This window comes from Rattus norvegicus, chromosome 8 (assembly GCF_021556685.1).
Source record: "Rattus norvegicus strain SHRSP/BbbUtx chromosome 8, alternate assembly SHRSP_T2T, whole genome shotgun sequence".
Taxonomy (NCBI): Eukaryota; Metazoa; Chordata; class Mammalia; order Rodentia; family Muridae; genus Rattus; species Rattus norvegicus.
The window spans coordinates 102,890,922-102,917,570 of record NC_141541.1 but is presented as its reverse complement, the minus strand read 5'-3'; the positions used below and the strand labels follow the sequence as shown (position 1 = coordinate 102,917,570).

The 26,649-nt window shown below is 40.1% G+C and overlaps 1 long non-coding RNA gene across 1 annotated transcript; it reads right to left on the bottom strand.

Moving 5' to 3' along the window:
• Positions 1-496: 496 nt before the first annotated feature.
• On the bottom strand, positions 497-14,418 carry LOC102552709 (uncharacterized). The gene is made up of 3 exons (XR_015627938.1): positions 14,306-14,418; positions 13,180-13,279; positions 497-2,072 (listed from the first exon to the last, which is right to left on the bottom strand). It is a non-coding gene; the product is annotated as an uncharacterized LOC102552709 (long non-coding RNA).
• Positions 14,419-26,649: the final 12,231 nt, after the last annotated feature.

Here is a 26,649-nt window from a genome sequence, read left to right as displayed (position 1 = left end):
ACTGGCTAAGGTTTAGTGCAGTTAGCAGTATTTAAACAGGGACTTCAAAGTTGGAAGTGTTCATTGATCTATTTTGCCCATGAACAAATCTTTTTTCAAAATGTATCCTAATTTAAGAATTCCTTATCAATGTTTAAAACAACTCAGAATGTCTGTGTGTGTGTATGTATGTGTGTGTGTGTGTGTATGGTGTGTTTGCTGTTTGTGTGCTTATGCACATGCATAAACTTCCACAACTACCCAGTATTACATTGTTATTACATTATTGGTAAGCTAAATAATATTTAGTATGCAATTAGTACCTATATTTGGGATTCTAATAAAGGATATAAATAATTTATCTATTACTTCTAGATCTTTTCCTTCGTACTAACCAATATAACTTAGTGATAGTGTGTGTGTGTGTGTGTGTGTGTGTGTGTGTGTGTGTGTGTGTGTGTGGTCATTAAACAGTGTCTCTTGTCCACATGGAAGAACATCAACTGACTGTAATTACTTTTTTTAATGAAGGAAGCATTGTAGTTTATTGTTACAATCCATCTTATTGACAAAATAATAGCTCTTTACAAAAAGCCTTTTGGATAATGAATAAGAAGTTATCAATAGCAGACATGACTGCTAAAGGAGTTCTGGATTAAAGGAAATGTCCTAACTTCTTAGGGACACTTTTATATTTGTAACAAACCTTTTACATCTGTGAATAAATGTGCATGTTGTGTACATGCTTGTCACTTGCAAACCTCAGGGTTTGAAAACAGGAGTAGTGCTGCACGGTCCCCAAGTAGAAGAACTAATCTTTAATGATGGGAATAAAACATTCAAGCTAGAAGAGATAGCAGCTACTTGAGGAACTTCTGATGTCATTCCCTGGAGCCTTCAAGAGCTTCGCTTTAGATCTTATGCAGAACAAGAATATTTTAAACAGAAAAGAGGAAATTATCCCAAGCAAAAATCATCAGCCGGACTATATTTTAAACAGAGAGATGGCTATATTTGAGGTCTCTTAATTGAGAGTGCTGATCTCATCTTTACGAAGGATGAGAAATGATATAAAGGGGTGGCAGTTCTTTGATGTTTATGTAAATGATCTCAGTTCCAATCGGAAGGGGTGGACATTCCTATGAAGCTTCTTCAGCAAACTATTTGTGCCATTATCAACTCAGAACCTTTTATTCTCCTAAGATTCTGTGTCTGTCTTCCCTCCCTCCGCTATCCCTTCCTATTTTCCCCCTTCAACCACCAACCTCCCCAGGAATGAATGCACCCTGGGTGGTGACTGACCCTCAAGCACAGATGAAGAAAAGGCTTGGATGAAGAAAAAGACCATTGTCTGATTCTAGAGAGATTGAACCGAAGACAACTGGCAAAGTCTAAGTTAAGGTTTGGTTATGGACCCATCCTTGGTCCAGGCTGTCTCAGTAACATGCTCTGGCTGACACATCCAATCCCTGATACTCTCTATGCCTGCAGTTAGCCACTTGGCAGATGAGTAGACCCTGAACAGTATCTTGGCTCCTTCTTCTCTTTTCCACACTGCTGTCCCAGCCTCCGTACGTTTCTATGAAAGGGCTTCGGGCAGTGTAAATCACAATAGAATCAGAAGTTGGAGAAACAATTACTTCTCAGCAACCTGGGTCTCTGCCTTTGTCTGTGAGTTTGCCTATCTTACTGTCTGTCCTTGGCTTTTTTTTTATCTAATCTGATAATATATTTCTATTTCTAGAAATAATTTGTTTCAGACTTGAAGGTGATGTTTGAAAGTGACTGTGTGGGTTGTTATTGGCTTGTGGGCACTATAAATTTAGAGGAGTTGGATGAAAGTCAATTTTTATATGCCGTTGTCATGACCACCTGTGGCAGTTTGTACCAAGTCAGCTGCTGCTGCTCTCTTTAAGCAACTTCCCATAACTGCCCCTCATCCATCAGTTAGCCCCACAGTTCTGTCAAACACTTCTATGTTCCAAGATGACCGTGTCTTCCTGACCACATTAGGGTATCCAGAGGTGACAGAAGCCTTCCTTCTGATTGATGCTGAGATGTATGAACTGGAACTTCCTCAGCAGCTGAGCACTCTGTGAGGACAGACAGACAAAGAATGAGTCACAGGACATTCAGTAGCAGCTGTCTCCCTCATTCTTGAGGTTTCTGTGGCTGTATTGTCCTGGGATTTGTGCTTCGGTATCTTTGAGCCCACACAGCAGTGCTAAGCATGGATGAAGGTGATTTGAACTGGGTTTCTGTCAACCGAAGCACTTCTCATGAATTCGTATTGGGGACAGTAGTGTAGACCTTCGGAAAGCTTCTGATAAACATGTTCTTTCCAGGGTCTTATCTCAGATTTAATATGTAAGAACATAGGCAAGTCTGCAGATGAATCTATTGTACTGATGTTTAATGACTGAGAGGAGCGAGAGTTCTCAGGACAGGGTGTTTACTTATAACAGCCAGGCCACAGAACACTGTTTTTCTTGTGTTTGAACTGTGTTGGAATATTTTTTCTATCAATCCAGTGTTTCATGTCTGTCTGTCCAAGAACCTGGGAAGTGAGTTTGTAAGATGAGAAAGTTAGGGACAAGGAATGTCCTGTCCATATCTGTACGATTTGGCTTTCTTATTGGCAATGAATTTGAGCTCTAAATATTTATATAAAACATATGTAATGAATAGTTTTATCTTAAAATTGTAAGAGTGCTTTCTCAGGCTTTAACTAAACATCCCATCACTGTAAGTTTGCACGGGAACCATATGGCTAAAGTGAGCTACTTACAGCTAGATCGCCCAGTGAGCATAATAAATATTGACCAAGTGTTGGTTGTTTGAAGGCCTTTTCTGTAAATGCCACTGCCTGCTTCTACACCCTTGTTTGAACAAGTTCAAGTAAACATTAACTGGGAGATGTTTTAGTTCTGCATGTGCTGTGAAAATTAATGATTCAACATATTCAATAAAAGACCGTGGGGGGGCATCACTTGGAGAAGAGCAGGAAATTGAATGAAAATCAGATAGTAGGTAAAGTCTGAGGGATGACAATGGGTGAAGGGGAACTACTAGCATTCTTGGGACCTTCTCAATGGCTCAAAGATGCCTACCAATGATGAAGTAGGGTTCTCAGATGCATGGACAAGCCTTGAGGCAGCCTGTCAGGGGGAGATTCTCACTCTTTAACTGTTATTACAAACAAATGTTAGTGTGGATATCTCCCTTATTTGGTGGTTCTAAAAATTGATTTAGTTATTTATTTACTGGGTTCATCTGTACCCCAGTACAAATGCCTCCCTTTCAAACAGCATCTGATACTCAGAGTGATAGGAAAAAGAGGAGTTCTTGTTGCTCATTGCCAGCTCCCACTTCAAATCCACTTTCTCCTTCTTCGTTAGAAATTAAATTTTGACTGTGCAGAACTAGAGATTGTATTCCCCGTGTGCCTTATCGTTTGCTCTCGTCAAGTGATAAAATTTAAGACAATGACGTCTAAGTCTAAATAGAAGCAATGCCTTACATCACTCAACTCTGGCCTGAAAACACTGGGGTGATGCTCTTCTCACATCTCTCTTCCCCTATTTCCTGTGGCGAAGGTACAGACACTAAAAGAGAGGTCACTTCAATAGTGCAGAGGAACTGTTGGCTTCAGCATGACTTCCCAAGATAGGAAGTCACTTTGTAGATTTGGAAGATTATTCTAGTTAATTTATGTCAACTCAAGAAAAACTAGAGCCCTCTGGGAAGAGAGAATCTCAGTTGGGGAATTGCATCCATCAGATTGTCTTGGGTACATGTTTGTGGAGGCATTTTCATGATTAAGGATTCATGTGAGAAGGTCCAGCCCACTGCGGGCAGTGCTACCCCTAGGCAGGTATCCCTGAGAAGTATAAGAAAGCAGGCTAAGCAAGCACAGGAGTAAGCCAGTAAGCAGTGTTATATCAGGCATAGTATCTGCTTCAGTTCTTGCCTCTGTGTTCCTACTCAGATCTTCTCTCCTGGTTTCCTTCATGGATGCGTTGTGATGTACAAGTGTAATGTAAGATAAATTTGTTTCTCTACAAGGTATTTTTGGTCATTGATGAACTGTGACTTGTAAGCTAAAATAAGCTCATTCCTTTCCAAATGGTCATCATTTCACTGTGGGAACAGAAATCAAACTAGAACTGAAGTTGGTACCTGAGAGTGGGCATTAATGTAATGGACCCGATCATGCTATTTTGGGGAGAATTGTAAAGCATTTGGAACTTGTGCTGTGTATGTTGGCAATGGCAGAGGGAAGAAAAGTGGGGCTGCCCAAACTCTTTGGAACACAGAAAAGAGTCCCAGATACCAGTCACTGAGAGCTACAGGATTGGGAGTTACAGTGCCAGATTTTGGTTTGTCTTAAATGTGACATTTTTTTTACTGCCCCATTTTTCCCCTTTCAGAGTAAGGTAATGTTTAACACTTTTGTTGTTTTGTTTTTATTTTTCATGGGTCTGTGTTAAGAATCTTTGGATCTTTTAAAGAGATTTTAAAGATTGGGACTTTTAAAGTTATACTATAGTTTATATTGTGATATTAACATGAGATTTTGGATAAATATGAAAGGAAAGGCTATGGTTTAACAGTAGTATGTTTTTGTGTCATGTTGACAAGGGGTCAATTATTCTGGTTAGTTTCTGTCAACTTGACACAAACTAGTGTCACCTGGGAAGAGGGAACCTCCATCAAAATGGCCTGTGAGCATATCTCGATTGATGACTGATGTGGGAGGGCCCATCTTACTGTGGATGGTGCCATCCCCGAGTAAGTGGTCCTAGTTATTAAAAAAAAAAAGCAAACCACAGAATATACAATAGTAAACAACTTTCCTCTATGGTTACTGCCTCAGGTACTGTCTCCAGGTTCCTGTTTGAATTCTTGCACTGACTTCCTTCGGTGATGACTTGATATGACAGTGTAAAGTAAAATAAGTTCTTTCTTCCCCATTCTGCTTTTGGTCATGGTATTTATTATAAGGGAAAGCAAAGCAGAACAATACATATGGCTCATGAATTACCCATAGCAAGCAGAGCACAAACTGCATCCTGGTAACTTGCAACTCTTGGGAAACCTCCATATTGTAGACTGTGAGCTCCTTCTTTGGTGACACTTATTCTTTATAATGTGTTCCAGGCACACGGACACCATAAAACATTTTACGGAGTTTATTTAAATAGAATTTCAAAAGAATAGCAGAGAAGAAAGATCATACTTAGGCAAATTCTCAGCTGTAAAACTTTTCCTTCCATGTTAAGCTTAGAAAATTGGGAGGAATGCGTTGAATAAAAATGTCGTTGAAGGAAAATCTTTTTTAAAAGGATGGAGTAATTTATTGAACAAAATTATTAAGAATAAGATACTGAAGTCATTGAGGCTTTCATCTGTGGAGGTTTTGTGCGTTTCATTAAGGGACAGGGAGGGTGAGGACAGGAAGGGATGCTGACAGCCAAGAGTACCAGGCAGTATGCAATTATGGGGCAATAGAATTACAGTTCAAATGTCATTAATCGTGAACCAGTATGATGTCATCTATGCTGGGGAGAAAGTAGACAGGTGTAGCTAGGTATTAAGCTAGGCAAGGTTAGGCAGAAAGGAAGGAGACTAGACAACAAGTCATCTAGAAATAGCCCCCTGGAAAGTGTGTTTAGCTGAAGCCTTGGTTTCTGGCTTGATTTTTATTAAGTCAAGTTCCATAGGCCTGAAAAAGGCTCTCTAAAGTCTCCTTTCCATTCCTCTTCTCTTACACTGGGCAATGTTTTACATGTACATGGAGTGCTTGATTCTTAACCAAGTCCTGGGCCTCCATGAAACTGGCTGGAAGGACGTGCATTTTCTTGCTCTCTTCCTGATGGTCCAGGAGAAAACTCAGTAATGCCAAGAAAAACTATCTTAATCCACCCAAAACCTGGGTGTTTATAGAATACACATTACACATAATGCTCATGTTTATGTTTGTGATTATGTTTAGAATTTTGTTATGTTTGAATTACCGTTCGGAAAGTCGTGCTTGGTTCCTAAGTGAGCAGTGAGCCTACTGTCTGCCCTTTGCAAGTCTTCATTAAGTATCTAGGCTGCTTACCAGCAGTGACCCTTGTATGAATTACAGACTGGGGTGGTAACAGAGTTGGGGAGCAAACCTGGAAGGCAGCCCTCTGAAAGTACTCTCTTGGGGGAGCTTATTTCATTAAAATTTCCTTCTCATCTGAACAACAACTTTGGAAATGAGAGCACCCCGTTCTGTCAGAGGAGAACCACTCTCAGTTCTGCCTCTGAAGTCTACCTCATCTGCACAGATACACTGTGGAAAAACAGAGTCTTTCAGGTCTTCCCCAGAAACCCTCTGTTCAGAACCTACAAAGTCCCATTTGAACAAAACATTTGACTTTGTGGTTACCTCTTTATGGCCCATGGTGAAAGAAAACTTTTTTTTTTAAAGCTAGGCTGAGCTAACGATGTTTTAAGGGTTATGAAGAACTCCTTTCTAATTGTAGGCTGGCTTTCCACACTCTGTTCAGGACCAAAGCATGCATAGCAAAGCACACTGTATGAGAGATGAAAGGCACGGGACCCCATAGCTCTTAGTCTGTGAGCTCCTCCAGAGAATAGCATTTCATTTATAGCTTTACTGTAGGTAAAGGGTAAATAATGTCAAATGGCTGCTGATTATTCCTCAAGGATTAGAATATATTGCCAGGTGCTGAAAAGCAAACACCTGTTATTTTAATTAAGTATATAATATTAATAAATGTATATTTATCTCAGTCTCCAAATAGAAATTGTATCTTGTTCGCTTTAAATAAGGAAAAAAATACATTGTTAACGATCCATCCTTTACAAGTTGGTGTCCTAAAAGTTGAGTAGAACGATGGTGACTGGAGGCCGAGGTGCAGGAGGGAGGTGGAGTGGGGCTGAACGGCTGAGGGTGAGGCAGAGGCAGGAAGTCCTTGGGTTTGTAGCACACTAAGGTGGTCCTGGATGACAGCCGTGCATTCCAAAAGGCCATATGCAAGGCCTCTGAGGAGTTTTACTATGAAGAAATAATAAAAGTTTGAGAAGACAGACATGTTTAGCCTATTTGTATATTACACAATGTACACAGGTGTTAGAACTACCCCCTGCAACATGTTCAGTTTTTAATGAAGGGCTGAGAATGAAGGGCAGAAAAGAGGTTTGTCTATAGAGACATGTATGGAAACCCCACGAAACAACACTTTTCAATGTGTTTATTGTACTGTGTTGACTATAACTTAATTGAAAATAATGGAATGTAAACATTATACAGAGCAGTATTAGATTTTAGCATTTGATTTCAAAAATTCTTTTGAAACAATAGGAGCAGACTGCTTGGAATATCTTGCAGGTAACATTTTGTGTGGGGTCAAGTGTTGCAATGAAGGACTGAGTTTGGTTTGTACAGTGCTTGCATGAACAGAGTCCAGGGTTTGGTCCCTAGAGTGAATACGAGGGCACACATCTGTAATCCCAGATTTGAAGCTCAAGGTTATCCTCAGTCAAACAGTTAGCAGTTCAAGGGCAAAATGACAGGAGACCTTTCTCTAAAACAAGCAAGCAAACAAGGAAGCAACAACAACATTGTTCACTGACATTTTGCAGTCTCCTCACATTCAGTAGACCTAAGGCAACCAATGTTCTTGAAAATGGATAACTTTGAATGTGAGATGTTTAGAATGAAAAAAGTTAGGGAACTTTCTCAAGCCCAGCACACTTTCCTGCAGTTCTGAAGCAGGAGAAATATGTTTCTGCCATTCAATGTGCCCAAATTGTATATCCCTAAATCATATATTTTTAAGCTGTGATTATGTCCTTGTTTTGAATGTAACTTTTTTATAAATTTGTGTTTTGAGAATACAAAATCAGAAGCAAAATATTGATTTAAGCAAAGTTAAGAATACAAACCTCACTGTTAGATTATCTTAAAGCCTTTTACTCTAGTTCCCATTCACTTCTTTTCAAGGTCTACCTCCCATTCCAAGGTCCACTGCTTAAAAGACAAAGTCTGTTTAGGACATAGATTTCTCCCACCACCCACGCAATTACCAAGTGCCTATAAACTTTGAGGCACTTAGACAGTAAATGAAAGACCTGTTCTTTCTATCCTTTGCAATCTAAATGGAGAGATAAGACTACTCGTTTAAAATTATTTTCAAACATTTACAAATTATTTTAAACATCTAAAAATTATTTTATCCTATTAAAAGGTAATGGAGGTGAACAGATCAAATTACATTATACACATGTATAACAATGTCAAAGTGAAATCCATTATTCTGTCCACTTAATATATGCTAACAAGAGTAGGTACTACATCTGAGATTGCCAGATTACAGGTATGTATATATATACATGTAGAATGGATAAATACATATACATTCTAACCATATCTGGTATTGTGCTGGTGATGTTTTACAACTGGCTCTCTAGGATCAAGTAGCCTCAACTGTAGTATTCATCAATTCCCTTAGGGCAAATATTTCCATCATAACACAATGTCACGTACTATCACAAAATCAACTGGCTTCAATTCCTGAAATGTAAACAGCCTGTTCTTATGAGTGTCTGTTCACAACTTCCAGAACTTTACTGCTGAAATATGTAGGGAGAGTGCAACTTAATTGTATATAATTCACGAAAGAATCCTCTTTTTCAACTTGCTACTAAAAGTCAGATATTAGATATTAGAAACATGAAGATGATTAATTATAGTGTTATTGCTCTAGAATTTTACAAGTAGGAATGAAACTAGATACGTGAATAACTGACTTTGAATACTATTGGTAGATGTTGTGGAAGTCCATAAGGGATGATAAAGTAATCAGAGAATGGATTGCAGCAAGTTGGATCTGGTGTCAGTCCTGAGGAGAAGCACTTATTCCCAAACATATTAGAGATCTGCCTTCAGCTGGCCTCAGAGGTAGGGTCAGATGAAAGCTCTACACACAGAGACCCTAAGAAATGTCTTACAATTCCTCTTTTCTTTCTAAACAATTTTAAAGGCAAGAATTTTAAGAAGCAAAATTTTGAATCAACAAATAGATGTCAACAATAACTACATGAAATAGTAGCAATGTGACTGGTGACTAAAGTCTACATCGTACTCTATGAATGGTACTAAATCATGTTCAGAGTAAGATTTCATGGTTAAGAGACCTAAAAATACTTGCTGTAGCTCTTTTTAGAATCTCTAATCAGCTCCTGTGCCTTGGAGTAATTTTTAAAGCAGGCTCGGCTATATCCAGTGCTTTTCCAGAGACTTTTAGAGTTAGTTCTACAAGAAGCACACTCTGGAAATCCAAAAAGCACATGGTTCACCAAGAGGTCTCAAAGGGTCCTTCCAGAAATAGACTCTCTGCAGAGACACAGAGGGTCAAAGTAGTATTGTCCCTGTCATAAAGACAACATGAAAATAGACCCGCCATTCTTGAAATCTATTTTATTGTTACTATTATGTCATGGGTGGTGTAATACCTAATAGATCCTTCTCTGGGATGCTAGGGTGTGATCAAATATAAATAGATACCGCCCTACCTGACGAGGTGATTCTTGAAATTTGTACCCCAAATATTCTGTTCATTGCCAGTATCGAGGTTGCACTTGTGGCCACTTATGCTCATGGCAGTAGCTACCAGATTGGCTCCTTTGTCCTCGTTTCTACAAGGTATTTTGTTATGTAGATATTTCTTCATGGTTAAAAGATTCTAGCCTAGACTCCTAGAACTAAAGAAATTTCCAAGTACAGTAACTTACAAAGACTCATACTTCTCTTCTCCTAAGGTCATAAAGACAGAAACATTTCCTTGGCAGAAAAGGTTTTTGACCAGTCAACTGATTGGCCTACAATTGAACACAGAACTCTAGGGATTCAGCCCTCTGGATTTACCAACCATGGTGAGGGCTGGGGTTGATGCAGTTACTTTGAGTCACCCATGCTCCTGTATGTAGCCACTCATATGTACTCCTCTAAGAAACTACATTAAACTAACTGGTTCATTAACAGACTTGGGTGGGGTTATTATTCTTGTCTGTTGTTGATACCTCATCTTGAATGAATACATAATTATGTCTCCCTCATCACTAGAAAAAGTCTCATAACACAAATGTGGACTGACAACCTACTACAAGTTTGGGAAGAGTGGGTGCATGACTCCTATGGTGGATGCTGACACATTCAACTAAGGCATGTTCATATGAGGGCATAGTAATGGGAGCAGTCTGGAAATGAATACTTCACGGGTACCTATTTCCTGTAATGATGACTGCATGCTCCTGCAATTGGTGGTAGGACAGGCAACCAAGACCAAACTATCTGAGACTAGAATATACTTCAGAGGAATCCCAAGATGAGCATCTTTCTGAATGTGGCATCCGGTGGCGTTCCTCACTAGTGAATGGTGCTGTCTACTATGCGAGTATGCAGATGCTCCCCAAACTGCTGATGGAATTGAAATCTCTGGAAGTAGCCAAGCAAGAGGTGATAATCAACAGGTTGTGGCTTCACAGTGAGTCAAGGCTGTGGTCAATAAGATATGTAAACGAAGCTCAGCTAGCTTCCCAGAGGACGTAACAGGGATTTCAATGGCAAAAAGAAGTGCAGATGCTATACTTTCTGCTACGCCTACTTTATGATTGGGCAGGAAACTTGGGTAGTGGAGAAGATGAAATTGCAGTTTTGGCTGGCCATTTCCTAGAGCTGGCAAGATACAAGAGAAAGAGTGCAGCTTAGGTCTTGCTTGGGATCCCTTCTTAGGATCCCTTGGGACTCATGGGAAGATAGGCTAGTGTGGAGACTGCGGTAGTAATGTGAGAAAAATTAGGTTTCACTGTTAACAGAAGAGGAAATCCATCAACAACACGTAGATAAAGCCCTTCCTAATGACCTGTGCAGGACACTTTGATAGAAATATTCTGCATCTGAACTGCACAAATTGAGGGAAGATTTTAAACAGGGAATGGAAGAGCCTCTCAGAACCTGGCTCCTGAGGCGGTGGGACGCAGGGGTGGATGTGATCAGTCTGAGTGCCATGGAGGCAGAGACACTGAATAGTCTAACTGCCTATCTCTCGTTGAGATAGAGAGATCAGAGTCTGAATTAACAGAGGGTAAGTCAGAGAGCTCCTGATGGACTGACTCATGGGGACCACTGGGGTCACTTGTTCATCACTAGCTGAGGTACCTGTGAAGACAAGAAAGAAAAAACAGATGTTAACTGAGAAAACAGTGGGCAGTGAGCTTTGAAAAGGCTTTAAAGACCTAGCCACAGATCTCAGAACTCAAAATGGTGCAAGGAAAAAGGACCGAGCTTGTCCTAGGAGCAAGCTGTCAGTCCACTAAGGTAGGCTATTAACAATCTCCCCTGCAAGAAAGCTGGCAGGGAGTGAAAAGTGTTCCCTCAGCCCAGGGTCCTCTCAGCAGCCAGCTGTGTCTGTTGTAAGACAAAGGCCAGGCTGCTGGCCTGGATGGAACACGTCAACATTGGAATGATGGCTTTGGGAGGAAAATATTATCCCCTATTTACAAACAAGGGAACTAAAGTTGGAGGGTTAAAATAGTTTGCGAAGTGTTTTGTAGCTACTAAGAGCCAAAGAAGACAAAACCTGAAGCCCTCGCCTCTACTATGGTCTGACATTTACTCTACTGCCTTATCAAAGAATACCTGTAACTGCCATGGACACTAATTAAAAAATATGAGATGAATACACTAAAAACACCTTTTAAATGGGACTTATATAATTAGGACACAAGTAATCATAAGCCCAATTGCAAGATGTCCCCTCTTGTTCTAAATTTAAAAGTAAATGAATATAATTCCTGCCAGTCCAAAGAGAGCTGGGTGCTGCAGACACAAACCACTTCCTTAGGCTAATCACCAGAGGAGTAAAATCTGAATTGTATTCTGTAGTCACACTCACAGTTGTATCTGATGTGCTGAGAAATCCCAGGGCCTCCAAGTGTCATCTCAGCCTCTGGCAATGTTAGGCTTGTAGTGCTTATAAAACAATGTGGCACCAAATAAACCTCTTGTCAGAAAAATGACCCTTGTTATTGACTGTCAGCCTATGCAGTATGGTTCGTGCAAATATGCCTTTGCTCAGTTAGTTTCTGTGTGATAGGATAAATTAGACAGCTCTATTTGACTAGGCCTCATTTTCCTTGCCTATCAGTAATCAAATTTAGACTTGGCTAAAATTTAAAATGAAATCCATTTAACATGAAAAAGCAAATACAAACACCTTTAATATTTTTGTTATGCTATTTAGACAAATTTTGAAGAAAACCATTATCTTTAAGCGACAGAAGACACTGTTCCTCTAAGCCAGTATCTGTGAATAACCTTACTTAGCAGATTAGTCTGAGAAATTAGAAGTGTGAAGTCAATGACTAGCTCTCTGGTTTGCATTTTGAATAGTCCATTCTTTATTCGAGATCTACAACCGATCCATCCTGGGATCCCTCCTGCCCACCGCTGAATTTCAGAACATACAAACTCCCCACCTGGCTGTGGAAGGATGCTTGCTTGGTGTTTGCCAAGGTGTGAGGCGCACTTGTGTGGAATCTTTAAGCAGAGCTCCAGAACCACAATGCTTCTACTTGCACGCTATTCTAGTTGTGTTCTGTTGCTGTGATAAAATCCCTGCTGAAAAGTGACTTGAGGAGGAAAGACTTTTCTTGGCTTATGATTGCAGGCCATAATTTATCACTGAGCAAAGTCAGAGCAGGAACTTGGAGATAGGAACCTTGGAGGAAGGGCTTGGGAGAGCAGTTTTTGGTTCCCTCAGTTAACTTCCTTATATAGCACAGGACCATCTACCCAGGAAATAGTACCACCCACAGTGGGCTGGGATTTCCTACATCAAGTATCAACAACTCCTCACAGGCACACCCACAATCCAAACTGAAGAACTCAATTACTCAATCATGACTTCATGTGATTCTAGGTTGTGTCAACTTGACAGTTAGTGACAACTAGGACACATAATCAGTTATCTGACTTAATTGTTCAATATTTTTATTGGGTATTAATAATAGGCCATCATGATAAAACAACAGAAATGTTGTTTTATCTGGCCAATAAGGGTAGAAAATAGCTAAGGAGAAATAAAAGCTCATAGCTGTTGTAAAAATATAAAAAATAAAAAAAGTATCACTGTCTTTTACCTTGATAGGTCCAGCACCTCGGTGCCACCTGCTAGATATCTTGGCGGAAACACATCCCAATTCCTCGGTGGCCCAATGTCTCCTGCCGCTGCACACTTTCCTACACTCAAACCGTCACATAAAAGAACACACAACACAATAATCTTAGATCCAATTGATAAGATATAATTGCCCACCTAAACATATAAAGCCCTGTACACATCCATCCCTTAGGAACATTGATAACAACCTGTAAATACACCTGCCATCTTGTCCTGCCACGGCTTCTCTCTTTCTCTCCCTCCTGTCTCTTCCTTTCTGTTCTAGTCTCCTCCTCTTCCTTCAAACTTCTCTCCTGCCCATCCTTCCTTCTCCTCCAATGACAGGCCTCCTTCTATCCTGTACCTGCCCCTCAACTGTACTTTACAAATTCAATGGGAAGAAGGTTCTGGTGAAGTCACCTGATTACTGAGTAGTGACTAGGCAGCTGTTCTTGGGGCAGTGGAATTAGCATCAAAATACAGATAATTTCAGGGCAAACCACATTTCCCCCTTTTTGTCCAGTTAAAAAGCCTTTTCACTTATATATAAATTGAGTACGATTATTACCATTCTACAATTTATAAAGGATATGATATACTCAACACCCAGTCCATCACTATATCAGTTAAACATAACGTTTAGTTATTCATTCTAGCTTAAGAAAGGCTTAAAATCTATATTATATCTTGGCTAGCTTGTATACTATCTGATAACTATCCAATAAAATACATATATTCAGAGTTATACAGCCTGATAAGCTATGAGACTATAATCAGTCTTCAACCCCGTCAGAAATCTGAGAATGACCAAATATCTATACACATAGGAGGCCTAACATGGCTTCTAGAACTGAGAGGTTGTAGAGACAAATCTCCATTAGCACAGTCCCCTGTTAGCAACATGTGAGCGAAAGTCTTCAGCCTTCTGGCCCAATATCAACTGTCAGACTCTTGAAATGCAGGTTTTGAAGGGGCAATCACCCTGTCTTGGCAGAGTTTATCAGTCAACTATTCTGCATAATTTGTCCTTTTCTGGACACTATTAGTTTGCAGATGAAACAGGCAGTTTTATCTAGTGGCTGCCTAGTCACAAAGTACTGCCTCACCTGGAGGTAGGGATGTTCAAATTCTTCGTTAAATCCGCCAACGGGAACTGTTAGGAGCAGATATGTCTCAAAAAAGCTAAATAAAGGTCTGTTTTCTTTTTCCCACGCATTTCCTAGGGATAGAGTGAGAATTCAAAAGATATAGTCCCCGATTCAAAGGATTACAGTGTTTTTGTTAAGTCTTTTATAAAATAGTTGTTTGTTTTTCATTCTTTGACAGGTTTCATACATGCATATTCTGAATTTTAGTCCCCTTTATCCTTTTTCCCTTCTCACCAAGTCTCCTTTCTACTTTCCAATCTTTAATGCAGGTTGCTTGGTTGAGCATGGGTGGGAGTTTATATATTGGAGCATGAACACTGTATCTGTAGTCACACCATTGAAGAAACTGACACTTCCCCTCCCCCCCCCCCAGGCACCATTAACTGTCAATAATCCTTCAGGGAAGGATGAGAAGTCATGAGCCCTACCCCCTTTCTCAGTAAATATCGACAGGCTCAATCTTATGTGGTATCTGTGCAGGTAAAGATAGTTTCAGGGAGTTTGAGAGTGCATCAGCCTTGGCATATCCACAAGGCATTTTCACTGCAGTTCTCCCTAACCTCTGGTTAGTACCATTTCCACTTCTGCTTCCTTGATGGTCCCTAAGCCTTGATGGTCCCTAAGCCTTGATGGTCCCTAAGCCTTGATGGTTCCTATGCCTTGATGGTCTCTAAGCTTTGATGGTCATATTGTGGTAACATATATGTTCCTTTGGAGGCTAGGCATACCATAATCATATTCTGTGCATGTCATACATAACATATTCTGTGTGTGTCAGCCAGTTTGGAATCTTGTCTACTGCAAAAAGCTTCTCTAAAGAGGGCTGAGGGCTGCATCAGTCTATGGTACAAAGATACATCTTTACATGGCAGTCTGATATCCGTCCACTTAGCATACTCTCAGCCTTCCTAATGCTGTGTCCCTTTAATACAGTTCCTCATTGTGACCCCCAACCATAAGGTTAATTTTCATTGCTGCTTATAACTTGGATTTTGCTACTGCTATGATTTGCAATGTAAATATCTGATGTGCAGGATATCTGATATGTGATCTCCCAAGGCGGGGGAGGGAGAGGTGTCACAACAATCAAGTTGAGAACTACTGCCCTAGAAAATACAATTCGATGGCTGAAAAACAGTTACTGAAGATTTAATATTCTATATGCTTGGAACACCTATACCATGTAAGAAATCATTTCATTTCTATGATTACTTTAATAAAAGGTTGAAAAGGAAAAATTAATTTCATTCCTAAGGATAATAGAGTGTTTTATGGTAGTTTTGCATAGCAGAAGATAGAAGAGATTAAATTACCATTTCACAGTGAATTGTTTAACATATTTAATAACATGATGACTTTTACAAGGGAATCTTCACAGTCCCCCTCATCACTAGTTAGTGATGCCAGATAAAATACAGGTCGCTTAGTTAAATTTGAATTAAACACAGAAAATGAATAAATTTTAGTATAATTATGTCCCATGCAATATTTGATACTTTTTTTTTTAATTGAATAAGCTGTGTCTTTACATCTCAAGTTTAGCTGGGAAATCTGTCATTTTATTTGCTAAATCTGGCAACCTCGTTAGTAAACTACACTTTTTAAATGTTTTTCAAATAGTTTTTTTATTCAGTGTTGTGGCTTGAACCCAGGATCTTGCAAGCGTTCGGCAAACTCTCTACCACTGGGATCGATGCTCATTCGTTGATTTACCTACTAGTTCATCTAGTGAGCATTTCTTACATCTGAACTGTTTAGCATTGTGATTTACTTTTCCAAACAAAACTACACCCCCTACACACAAATGACACACAAACAGAAACCTACCTTATGGATCAGGAGCCCCCAGCCTTTGCTGACATTATATTTGGTGGGCAAAGATTTTAAATAATGTTGAGCTCTAAATTCAATCCCCAAAGGTTCTGTCGTTCAAACATTTAAAACTCCTCCAGGTGATTCTAGTGTTGCCAAGGTTGAGAACCACAGCTGTGGATGAAAACAAATTCTGCTTTCCTGGGCTTTCTGTCTTTGGAACTTACTAATGATTGATTTTCTCAGCAGATCTTAAATTGGCTTATTAGCCAACTAATATTTTTTACAAAGCAAAATAACTTCATTAAGCTAGCATTAGACATGTTAAATTAAACTATTTTTGCTAAGTTTTAGAATGGTGAATATTTAAATATTTATGTAAATAAATACATTCATCGGATCATTCAAAAAAAAATGCTTATTTCTGCCTTTGCTGGAAACTGTAACAGACACTAGGGATGGAACCGTTGAAATGACAAAACTCCTAGTCCTCCAAAAGGGACAATTAATATGGACAATTGATGATAATTGGTATAAAGAAATAAGTCAATGGCTTGAGAATGAGTTAGATAATGGAGAGCCATTTGTTTAAGGTGGCATAATCAAAAAAATCCATCTCCTGACCATATTCCTGAATGAGGATCAGAATTGTGCAAAGCTCTCCAGAGAAAGGCAAAGGAGAGAGCAAATGGAAAGTCTTCAGAGCTAAAGCACTAAGCCCAGTGCTTTCCTACTAAGAGCTGGAAGCGGCGTATGGCTAGGGCAATGCCAGAGGGACAGTCATATCAGATGTGCCAAACCGAAGGGTGTGACAAACCACGAGCAAGTTAAAGGCGCTGGCCCACAGTCCAGATGCAATGTGTGCATAATTAACCACTCAAAAACTTTAGGCTGCAGGGAAGTACACAGGGTCTGGCTTATTATATTATAAAAAAGTGAGACTCCAGTTTCCACATGGATTGACTGCTACAATAATGGTGGAGTGGAATTAGGCAAACATATACTAGAAGTGCGCTGATGATTTTGTATTATGATGGTAACAGTCATGGTGTGAAGACGTAGATTCAGAAAATGATCCCTTGCAGTAATTGCTGACAGAAGGAAAGAGTAGACAAGAATGTTTTGGAATTCAATGGGGAAAGGGAGGTGTCACCAGAGTTCTACTAGGAGCCCATTAACCTTGAAATGCCTAACATTTATCCCAGTGAGCAAGTCAATATGGCTGCTGTGTATGCCCGGAGCTTACAGAAGCAATCAGGGCTGCAGAAATCTATTGAGCTAATTAGCTATTTGCAGCAGGACTCTTTTTTCCTCCAAAGTTTAACATACTGGACTGTTTTTAAATAAAGTAAGGATGGTCATTTATTTCAAGGTGAGCTGCTTGTGCTAGGAGTTAAACTTGTAACCTTCTAAACTCCTCCAGCACCTGACAGTTTAGAATCCTCCACTACAGAAACACAGGAGAGGAACTGTTCCCTTCATGATTTTAAAATGTCTATGGGATATACTGAAGAAGTAATTGTGAAAATGGTATAGGATTATATAGAAAGCATTTTAAGACCAAGTTTGTTATGGCTAAAAATGATTTATTTAGCTATCAGTACATTTCCTTTAGGATGAATGAACAAAATAAAAATATGCTTTAGGTTGAGGAGAGACTTAAGAGTCCTTCGCCATCCTGAGAATCTACAGGCAATTTATGGTTTCTCCTTAGGGGAAAGAGAGCCATGTTTTCCAGTGGTGTATCCACTGGTAACCTGGTCATGCTCTTGTAAATAACCCCTTACCAATGTTCCTTTAAACAATCTAATCAAACGCACATGGTCACACAAAAACTAGTTATCATAGTTTTTAGAATGAGGTTCACATAAGTATCATTTTTTGATAGCTTAAAGGGAGAATTTTAATAGATCAAGTAAATTCCATTGAAATACTCATACAGTTAGTTTGTAAGACTGAAGAGTAGTGCCAGAAGTTTGGTTTTGAATTTTGCCATTAAATTAGTGTGACTGAAAACAAATCATTTAAGTCGCCAATTCCCAGTTTCCTTATTTTTAAAGATGGTAAATCTATTTCCAAGGTCGCTGTGATATGAGAAAGAACGTGTGCCCAAGTGTTTGGTGAATGATGCATTTATTTGTGAAAGAGGCGAATCACAGATCACTCAGGTAATCAAGCCCCAGGTAATCAAGGACCCAAAGGAAACCTCAGTGAGCTAACTTCACTTGGGATTAGTGGGAAAAGCATGTTAAACAAAGGAATATAAAGTCTAAATGTGCCACACACACCCTTTATATTTTCACTTGTTTCTCTGGTAATATCTCTCTTCCTGGAGCTGGTGGTATGCCTTAGTTTATTCCTTTCCTCTGATGGTTCTTTTTTTCCTCCAGTGTGGTGCATGGCTTCTTCCAGTAGCATGAAAGCCAATCAGAAGAGATGAAAGTCTGGGTTAGTACCTGCTTAATGTCAGTTTCTGGATCTTACAGTCATGTTCTGGGGTATGAACACTGGCAATGGTCTGTAAGACTTGGGGGTCTCTGAGACCTCTCTGGCTAACAAATGCCAAAGAGGTAGCCCATTTCTAGAGTGGCTTTTCAATTTTTTTAATCTTTATTTTTTTAGCCTGAGCTGTATAGTAGGGACACTGTAATCCCATTACAGGGTGTCCTGTTTGCTTTCTGTTGCCGTGATGAAGACCATGATTTTTCTAATTTGCTTTTTACTGCTGTGATAAAAATCATACCCAAGAGAAACTTGGTGAAGAAAAGGTGTATTTTACCTTACAGATGTAGGTCATCATAAGGGGAAGTCAGGAAAGTAACCCAAAGCAGAAACTTGGAGGCGGAACCCAGAGGCAGGAACCAAAGCAGAGGCCATGGAGGAATGCTGCTTAGTGGCTTGCAGTACATAGCTTGCTCAAGTATGATTGCTTGTACTACCCAGGAACATCTATTTGTGGATGGTACTTTCCCCAGTGGGCTATGACCTCCCATGTTAATTATTAATAAGAAAATGCCCCATAGACTTGCCTCCATGCAATACCATGAAGGCCTTTCTCAGCCGAGTTCTCCCTTCCTAGATACCTTTCATTTGAATCTAATTGATAAAATACTAACCATGGTAACTGACCCGTCGTTACCAATTCGTTACACCAATACATTAGAATTCCACAACCTTGAGCTTTTATGTTTATTTCCAAGATTTTAATAAAACATAGTATACCTTTAAAGGCCCCACAGTCTTTAAAAGTTTACTGTCTAAAAGTTTGAAGTTCTTTTGACTGTAGCCTTCTTTAAACTAAAATATAAGAATAAAATAGTTCTTATTCCAAGAGGCAAGAACCAGGGCACTGTTATAATCAAATAGGCGTAAGTCCAACCCCAGCAGTGTTAAGTCACTCTGCAGCTCAATGTCCCACATCTGGGATTCACTCACAATCTTCTGAGCTGCAAAGGACCTGTGTAGTTCCACTTCTCTGACTTTGCCATCTGTAACCAAACAGTGTCCCGTAGGCTCAGGCCTGCTCTGTACCACACCTGCCACTGTCCTTGGTGGTCATCTCCCAGTCCTGGCATTTCCAATATGCTAGGGTCACCACAGGCTTCACATTCACTAATGGCTTCCTGGCCTCTCTTCAGGGACTATAATAACCCTGCTACTTGGTACTAGGCCTTGGCTTCTCTTCATGACCCTTTCAATCCTGGGGGTTTCTACTGCCACTAGGACGGAACCTATACCAATGGCCTCTCCTAGTGCCACGAATCAGCTTCTCCTCATTTCCATTTCAATCCTACAGCTCTAGTGCCATCCGGGGGATTCTTACACATTACTAAGTTTGGCTGTCAACATGAGATGCTGCATTGTGTCCCTCTGAACCACAGCTTCTGTGTACTGACCTTGAGAAAATCTTAATCACAGCTGAGTTTTCATTTATATATCGCACACAAGCATCCCCAGTATAGTCTCTGAGGAAGTTTCAGACTTCCCTCTGAGGTATTACTAGCCAAGATTCCATAATCTCTATTGCTCTCACCATTTTTTTTTCTTCTTCCAAGTTCTCACAGAAAAGCTCATTAAGCTTTGAACACTAATTTTCCATCCTAAATTTCCAAACCCTTCCACAATCCTCTCCCAAAACATGGTCAGGTTGGTTGCAACAATAACGTAGGGATCCTGGTATCAATTTCTAATTCAGTTTGCTTTCTGTTGCTGTGATAAAGTTTATGACTAGAGGAAACTTAGGGGAGGAAAGGGTTTATTAGGCTCACATATCCCAATCATAGTCCATCATTAGGGAAGCCAAGGCAGCAACTCAGGACAGGAACTTGAAGGCAGGAACTGAAGTAGAACCACAAAGTGCTGCTTATAGTCTTGCTCCCCGTGGCTCTCCCAGATTGCCTTTTTATCAAACTCATGATGTGAGGTGGTACCACCACAATGGGCTGGGTCCTCCCACATCTCAATCATAAATCAAGAAAATGCCCCCCACAGACTTGCCTACAGGACAATATGATGGATCCACTTTCTCAATGGAGGTTACCTCTTCCCAGATGCCCCTAACTTGTATCAAGTTGACAAAAACCTGGTTAGAACATAGGGTAACTCCATCCCAACTCTTTTTGTATGTATGTATATGTTCCATATCTGGTATGAGTAGACATTTGCTTGTCTCCCAAGGAATATTATTGAACAACTCCAGCTTTTCTGATAGCTATTACACAGATTTCCCAAGATTACTCCCTGGCAGACTGCACCTGCATCCCATCTTGGATCACCTTATATTTATTGTTTAAGGAGATGTGGTAGTCTGAATAAAAATGGTCCCCATAAGCTCATAGAGAATGGTACTATTTGGAGGTGCATCTTGTTGGAGTAGGTTTGGCCTTGTTGGAGTAGGGGTGGCCTTGTTGGAGTAGGTGTGTCACTGGGAGTGGGCTTTGAGGTTTCAGATGCTCAAGCCAGACCCAGTGTCACTCTTCCTGCTGCCTGTAGATCTTGATGTAGAACTCTCAGCTACCTCTCCAGTGCCTTGTGTGCCTGTGTACTACCATGCTTCCTACCATAATGATGACAGACTAAGCCCCTGAACTGTAATCCAACCCCACTGAAATATAATCCTTTATAAGAGTTGCTGTGGTCATGGTGTCTCTTCACAGCGATAGAAACCCTAAGTAATATAGAAGGTTAGTTTTAACTTTTTGGAAAACACTATGATTAGATGAGCTTTAGGAAAAGAAACAATTAAACATAACAGGATTCCTTCCCATTTCTATCGATCTACTCTCTGTTTCTTGGATCTATGAATCTTGCTTATAGGAGAAACATTACCACCTATTGTATACTGATTTAGAGGTAATCTAAATCTCAACGTTATAGAGAATGTGGAAATTACATCTTTCACTATTAAGTCTAGTGATCTACTAGTAAAGGTCTGCTCCCATCTCTTCCAGTTTGTTCCTGTGCTTTCACAGAACACCACACACTGGGCAGTTCACAAGCAATGGGAACATATTTCATCACAGTTCCGGATGCTGGAGACTGTAAGATCAGATCATTATCAGGTTTAACAGTCAAGGTTGTTCCTCCCTCTACACCATGCTATTTCCTCACATAAGACATAGAAAAGCAAGAGATAAACTCCCTCCACCAAGTTGTTTTCAATTAGTTGATGATCCCATTCACAAAGCGGGGCTTTATACCCAAATCTTCCTTTAAAGGCCCCTTCTCCTAGTATTGTCCTGTCGCCAGTGCCTGTAATTGAGGGCACAATGGCATCCTTGGGGTTCCTGTATATTGTACTCTACTAGTCTAGAGTTCTGATTTTAAAAATGAAAAGTGCTTTCACCAGGAACAAGGAGAACACCATGTGAAGTTGAACAGTCACAAAGTCAATCTAAATCTACAAAGAGTGAAAAAGATTGCTTAGGGGTTGGGGATTTAGCTCAGTAGAAGTGCACTTGCCTAGCAAGCACAAGGCCCTGGGTTCGGTCCCCAGCTCCAAAAAAAAAAAAAAAAAAAAAAAGAAAAAGAAAGAAAGAAAGAAAAATATTGCGATGCAAGAGACGATTGGCCCAGATTTCACATGGGGAAGGGGTAGAACTGTTAACACATGGGGGAGGGGTGAAACTGTTAACACATTCACTTTAGACTTAGAATCTCTAGAACAGCGAGACAACAGATTTCAGGGCAATTTAAAACCATCTAGTTAGTGATATGGCATCTTAAGACAATTCCAAGAAACTAGACATTCACTATTTTGATAAACTTTCCCCATGTAAAAAGCCATAGCATTTTAAGGAAGAGGTACAGTTTTCCATAAGGTAAGGGGCTGTCTCTCCCATCTTCTGTGTTAAGGAGACACAGAAGAGTAATGTGACACAGATAGGTTGTATAATCTTTAAGTAAAAAAAAAAATTCTTTTCCCAGAAAAACATTTTCTTTCCCTTTTAAAGGAATGATTGGGTCTGGATATGGAAGCAAACTGGCAAGAAGACCTGGAGAATATGAGCCAGGGTTATAATGGGCGACGACTTAACATTAACAAGGTCTCTTCAAACTTTGCCAGAGCTAAAGTCTAAAAGACAAGGTAGGTCATTACATTGTCCAAATGCCTAAAGCAATATTTGATTTGGGCTAAGGCACTAGAGACACTCCAAATGGATGGGGGGAGGGAGAATTTTAAATAATCCCATAAGGAAACTCTTAGAGGAGTACAACATCCATCATTTTGTCAACAGTGATTTGGTTAAGGCTGAGATTTTTAGAGCAGGTCAATTGAACTTTGATATAGGAAATGTGATGTTATTTTACTACTCAATATCATTACAGTACACTGACACAGTGACATTGTAGTATATTGATATGACATTATAGTACATTGATATAGTTTGGTTATTAATAGTCACTATCACCAATCAGAAAAAAAATCTAGGAATACCACACTCATAGCATTCTTTAGATCTTTAAGAGAGGGAAGCAACAACAAACACTTCCATTCCTATTCTACAAGAAAGAAACCTACAACTTGTCATCCGGGTTAAAGAAAGTATTTGAAAAGTGGTTTCAAGGGAGAGTTGCAAATGAGATACATTTATTAACAAAAATGGTAGAAATGCTACCAAGAGGTAACAATAAGCTTGGACCTAAAAAGCAGGGTTCTATCCAGAACCAGAAATGTTATATCGAGATGTAGAATGGTGCAAAGGGTGCCAAAGAAACAGAATTAGAATATGATTCTTCTCATTAAATGTCTGGGTGACTCCCAAATATTAATGGTTGGAAATAACTGAATCTGAAGTAAATGAGAAGCAGGGGGTGACTAAAAATGATTTCTATTTTGCACTACCCAGGAAACACAACAAAGGAAAACCTTTCACCTGAAACTTAAGGGTTTCTGATATGTGGTATTTGAGCATATGCAGGAAGTAGCCATTGAAGACACTATTTTCTAGTGAAAAGATCTTATAAATGTAGAAATTTAAGCTACTCATAGTGGTGTTGGGAAAATATATTAATTCCAAACACCTTTTCAGTATTTTGGTCTTTTGCATTAGTCCTGACAAAAAAGTAGGGAAACTACAAGGGCCATTTTATAGGCAAGCCTAGATGTGGGTACATGGGTAACATTACCTCCAACACGCAGACTGAAATCAAACTAAAAGATTAATTCTAACATTGTGTGTGTGTTGTGTGTGTGTGTTGTGTGTATCAGATATCTTTAGACTAGAGTTCTAGGCAGTTGTGAACTAACATGGGTGTTGGCATCTAACTCTAGTTTTCTGCCAGAGCAGAGAGTACTCTCACTCATGGATCCATTCTGTAGAGAGCGGCGCGGCGAAACAAAGATGGCGCCGACATCCAGCCTTGTCTGGATATAAACGACTTACTGCGCATGTGCAGGCTTGTCCCCTTGCTAGGGCTCCCTCTAGTGGTGAACAGCGGTACTGCACATGTGCAGTTTATTCACCAGGTGTTAGTTGACCGTTAATATGCTAATGAGGTGATTCATTCTCCGCCAATCCCTGGAGGACAAGTAGTGGGGTGATCCAAGCCCCACCAATCCCTGAGAGATAATTAGCATACTGTTGTCTATATAAGCCGAGCGATTTTGCTGCTCGGAGTCCCTGTTCAAGAGAGCTGTAACACTAAGAGAGCTGTAACACTAAGAAGAGCTGTAACACAGTAAAGGCTTGTTCGCAGAAGAATCCTGTTGCCGCGCGTCGTTCTTACTGGCGGGACATTAGGCGCGCGACAAGTGGTGCCGAAACCCGGGAACCAACATCGCCGGTGCCGAGGGGACCCTTCAGTATGCTGAAGAGGATTCAGAACTGCGAGAAGGTAAATTAAAAGGTAAGCTTCGAGAGGCATGCCCCTTTTTGGAAGAGAGCATGTCAGAAACGGAGCAGAGTGAGAAATTAGGCTTTGAGAGGCATGCCCCTTTTTGGATTTAAGAGAGCATGTCAGAAACGGAGCAGAGGCAGAAACGGAGCAGAGTGAGAAATTAGGAGCTCAAATTAGGAGCTCGCAAAAAGAAAAAGGTTACTAAAACAAAAGTGAAAGAGATACAAAAGGCAGAAAAAATGCCGCTGGAGGAAAAAATAAGAGTGCCCCGGAGGACGAAGTACAAGTCATCCGGAGAGGATACTTTGTATCCATTAAAAGAATTAGAAGCCTTAGAACTGGCTGGCAGTGACTCTGAGCAAGAGTTGTCAGAGTCCGAGGAGGAGGAATTAGAGGAAGAGGCAGCCATATATGAGGAAGAAAGATATGGGCCTAGGTGGAGAGCCACTGTGAAGAAACCTAAAGTTATGGATCCTTTGTGGGCAAGGCTGGTAATTTTGTTTCTTTTTTTCTTTGTGTGGGATAGAGAAGCCACAGACGGCAAGCTTAAGCCCGGACCAAAACCTCTTTGGCAAATGGTCCCTGCCTGCTTAGAGGATAAACAATGTGAGGAAGCCGTTAGAGCCGTTAGGACAGGTCAGAGGGTCCTTGCAGAGCAACAAAGTATGTCAGAGGGAGAAAAGGTCTCCAAAGAAAAAAAGAAAAGAAAAGGAGATAAAAGGAACAGAGAGAAGGCAGAGATAAAAAAAGAGGATAATCAGGACCAGGAAACAAATAAGATATATTCTTTAAAAGCCTTGACCTTAGAAATGTCAGACAATCTAGAAAGCATCACCGACAGCTTAGAGAAAGTGAAACTAAAGGTAGAACCATCGGGTCCCGGGCCTCCCGCAGAGCAACAAGGGAAGCGCAGGACTCGACCTCAGTTCGACCACCAGACTCATATTGACCCCTCGAATGGGAACTCAGGTGGTGGATACAGATTTTAAAGGCCCCAGTAAGCAGAATTCAGAAGGATCACAGAAACTGAAAGCATGTGCAAAGATAAAGATTTGGGGTAGTGGTAGTGGACAAGGTAATAATGGTAAAATGTTTTTGTGTATGTGTTCTTTTAGAGTTATGTTAAAATCTAGAGAAGCAAAGTTGATTCTCATAGATGCTTCTAGTCTTTGGACCCTGACTAGAGACAGTTTACACCGTGGACAAGAGAGAGAATGGGGTTGAGAAAAACATTCCTCCCGAACTCTCCACAGATGCTTTGGCAAAAGAAGGAAATGAGCTTAAACTTTTTGGAGCTCTCCTGGGAACAGAAGGAGGTGGGAGACGTCTTGCCTCCTTGCTGGCTCCTATTGGAGAAGTGCTTATTTCTGGTTCTGGGTTCTTTAGGTAGGATGTTTGGGTCCTTTTGGTGGAACACCATCTAGTTCTTTTCCTCTGTGTCTATTGTCTGTCCTTGGTGCACCAAGCTGTCCATGTATGTCAATTTATGTCTGGGTTTTGCTTCTCCTTGCTTGAATGTTTTGTGTTTCATGTTTAAAAGAAAAGGTTAAAATTTTAAATGCTGGTTGATTCACCCATTGATGTAGCTTTAACTCCTTTCAAGAAAGGAACAAATAAATAAAAAGTTTCAATTGGCTTTTGGAGCCTGCATCTGTAGCTAGAAGCCTAAGTCGGCTGGGCAAGCTCCCCAGGGGGCTGGCTAAATGTTTACACTAGCCGATCCTAAAGACACAAGGAGCTTCACAGCTTCTAAGGTAACGGAACTGATCGCTGTCTCTCTTAGAAAAATCTTTGACTGTGATTATTGGACTCAACAGGTGACAAGGTGTTTCTCTTAAAACTACAGCTAGAAAAAGTAAAAATAGTGATTGATTTAAATATTAAAGGTATGTGTAGCCACTTCAATTTTGTTTTCTGATTGGTTTTAAATGTATAAATATTCTCTACATGCCTTGGTTATGGACTATTGGCTTTTAAGTTATTGGATATGGTTAAAAAAATGTAACATTGGTAACAGAAAGTTGACATAAAACTGGAAAATTTGGATGGAGTCATTCTAGATAACATGTGGCATGAGCCAATCTAGGGAAACAGGTCTAAATTGGGATGCCTTTGCTACAATTTTTTACTGAACATCCAGTGATTTTTCC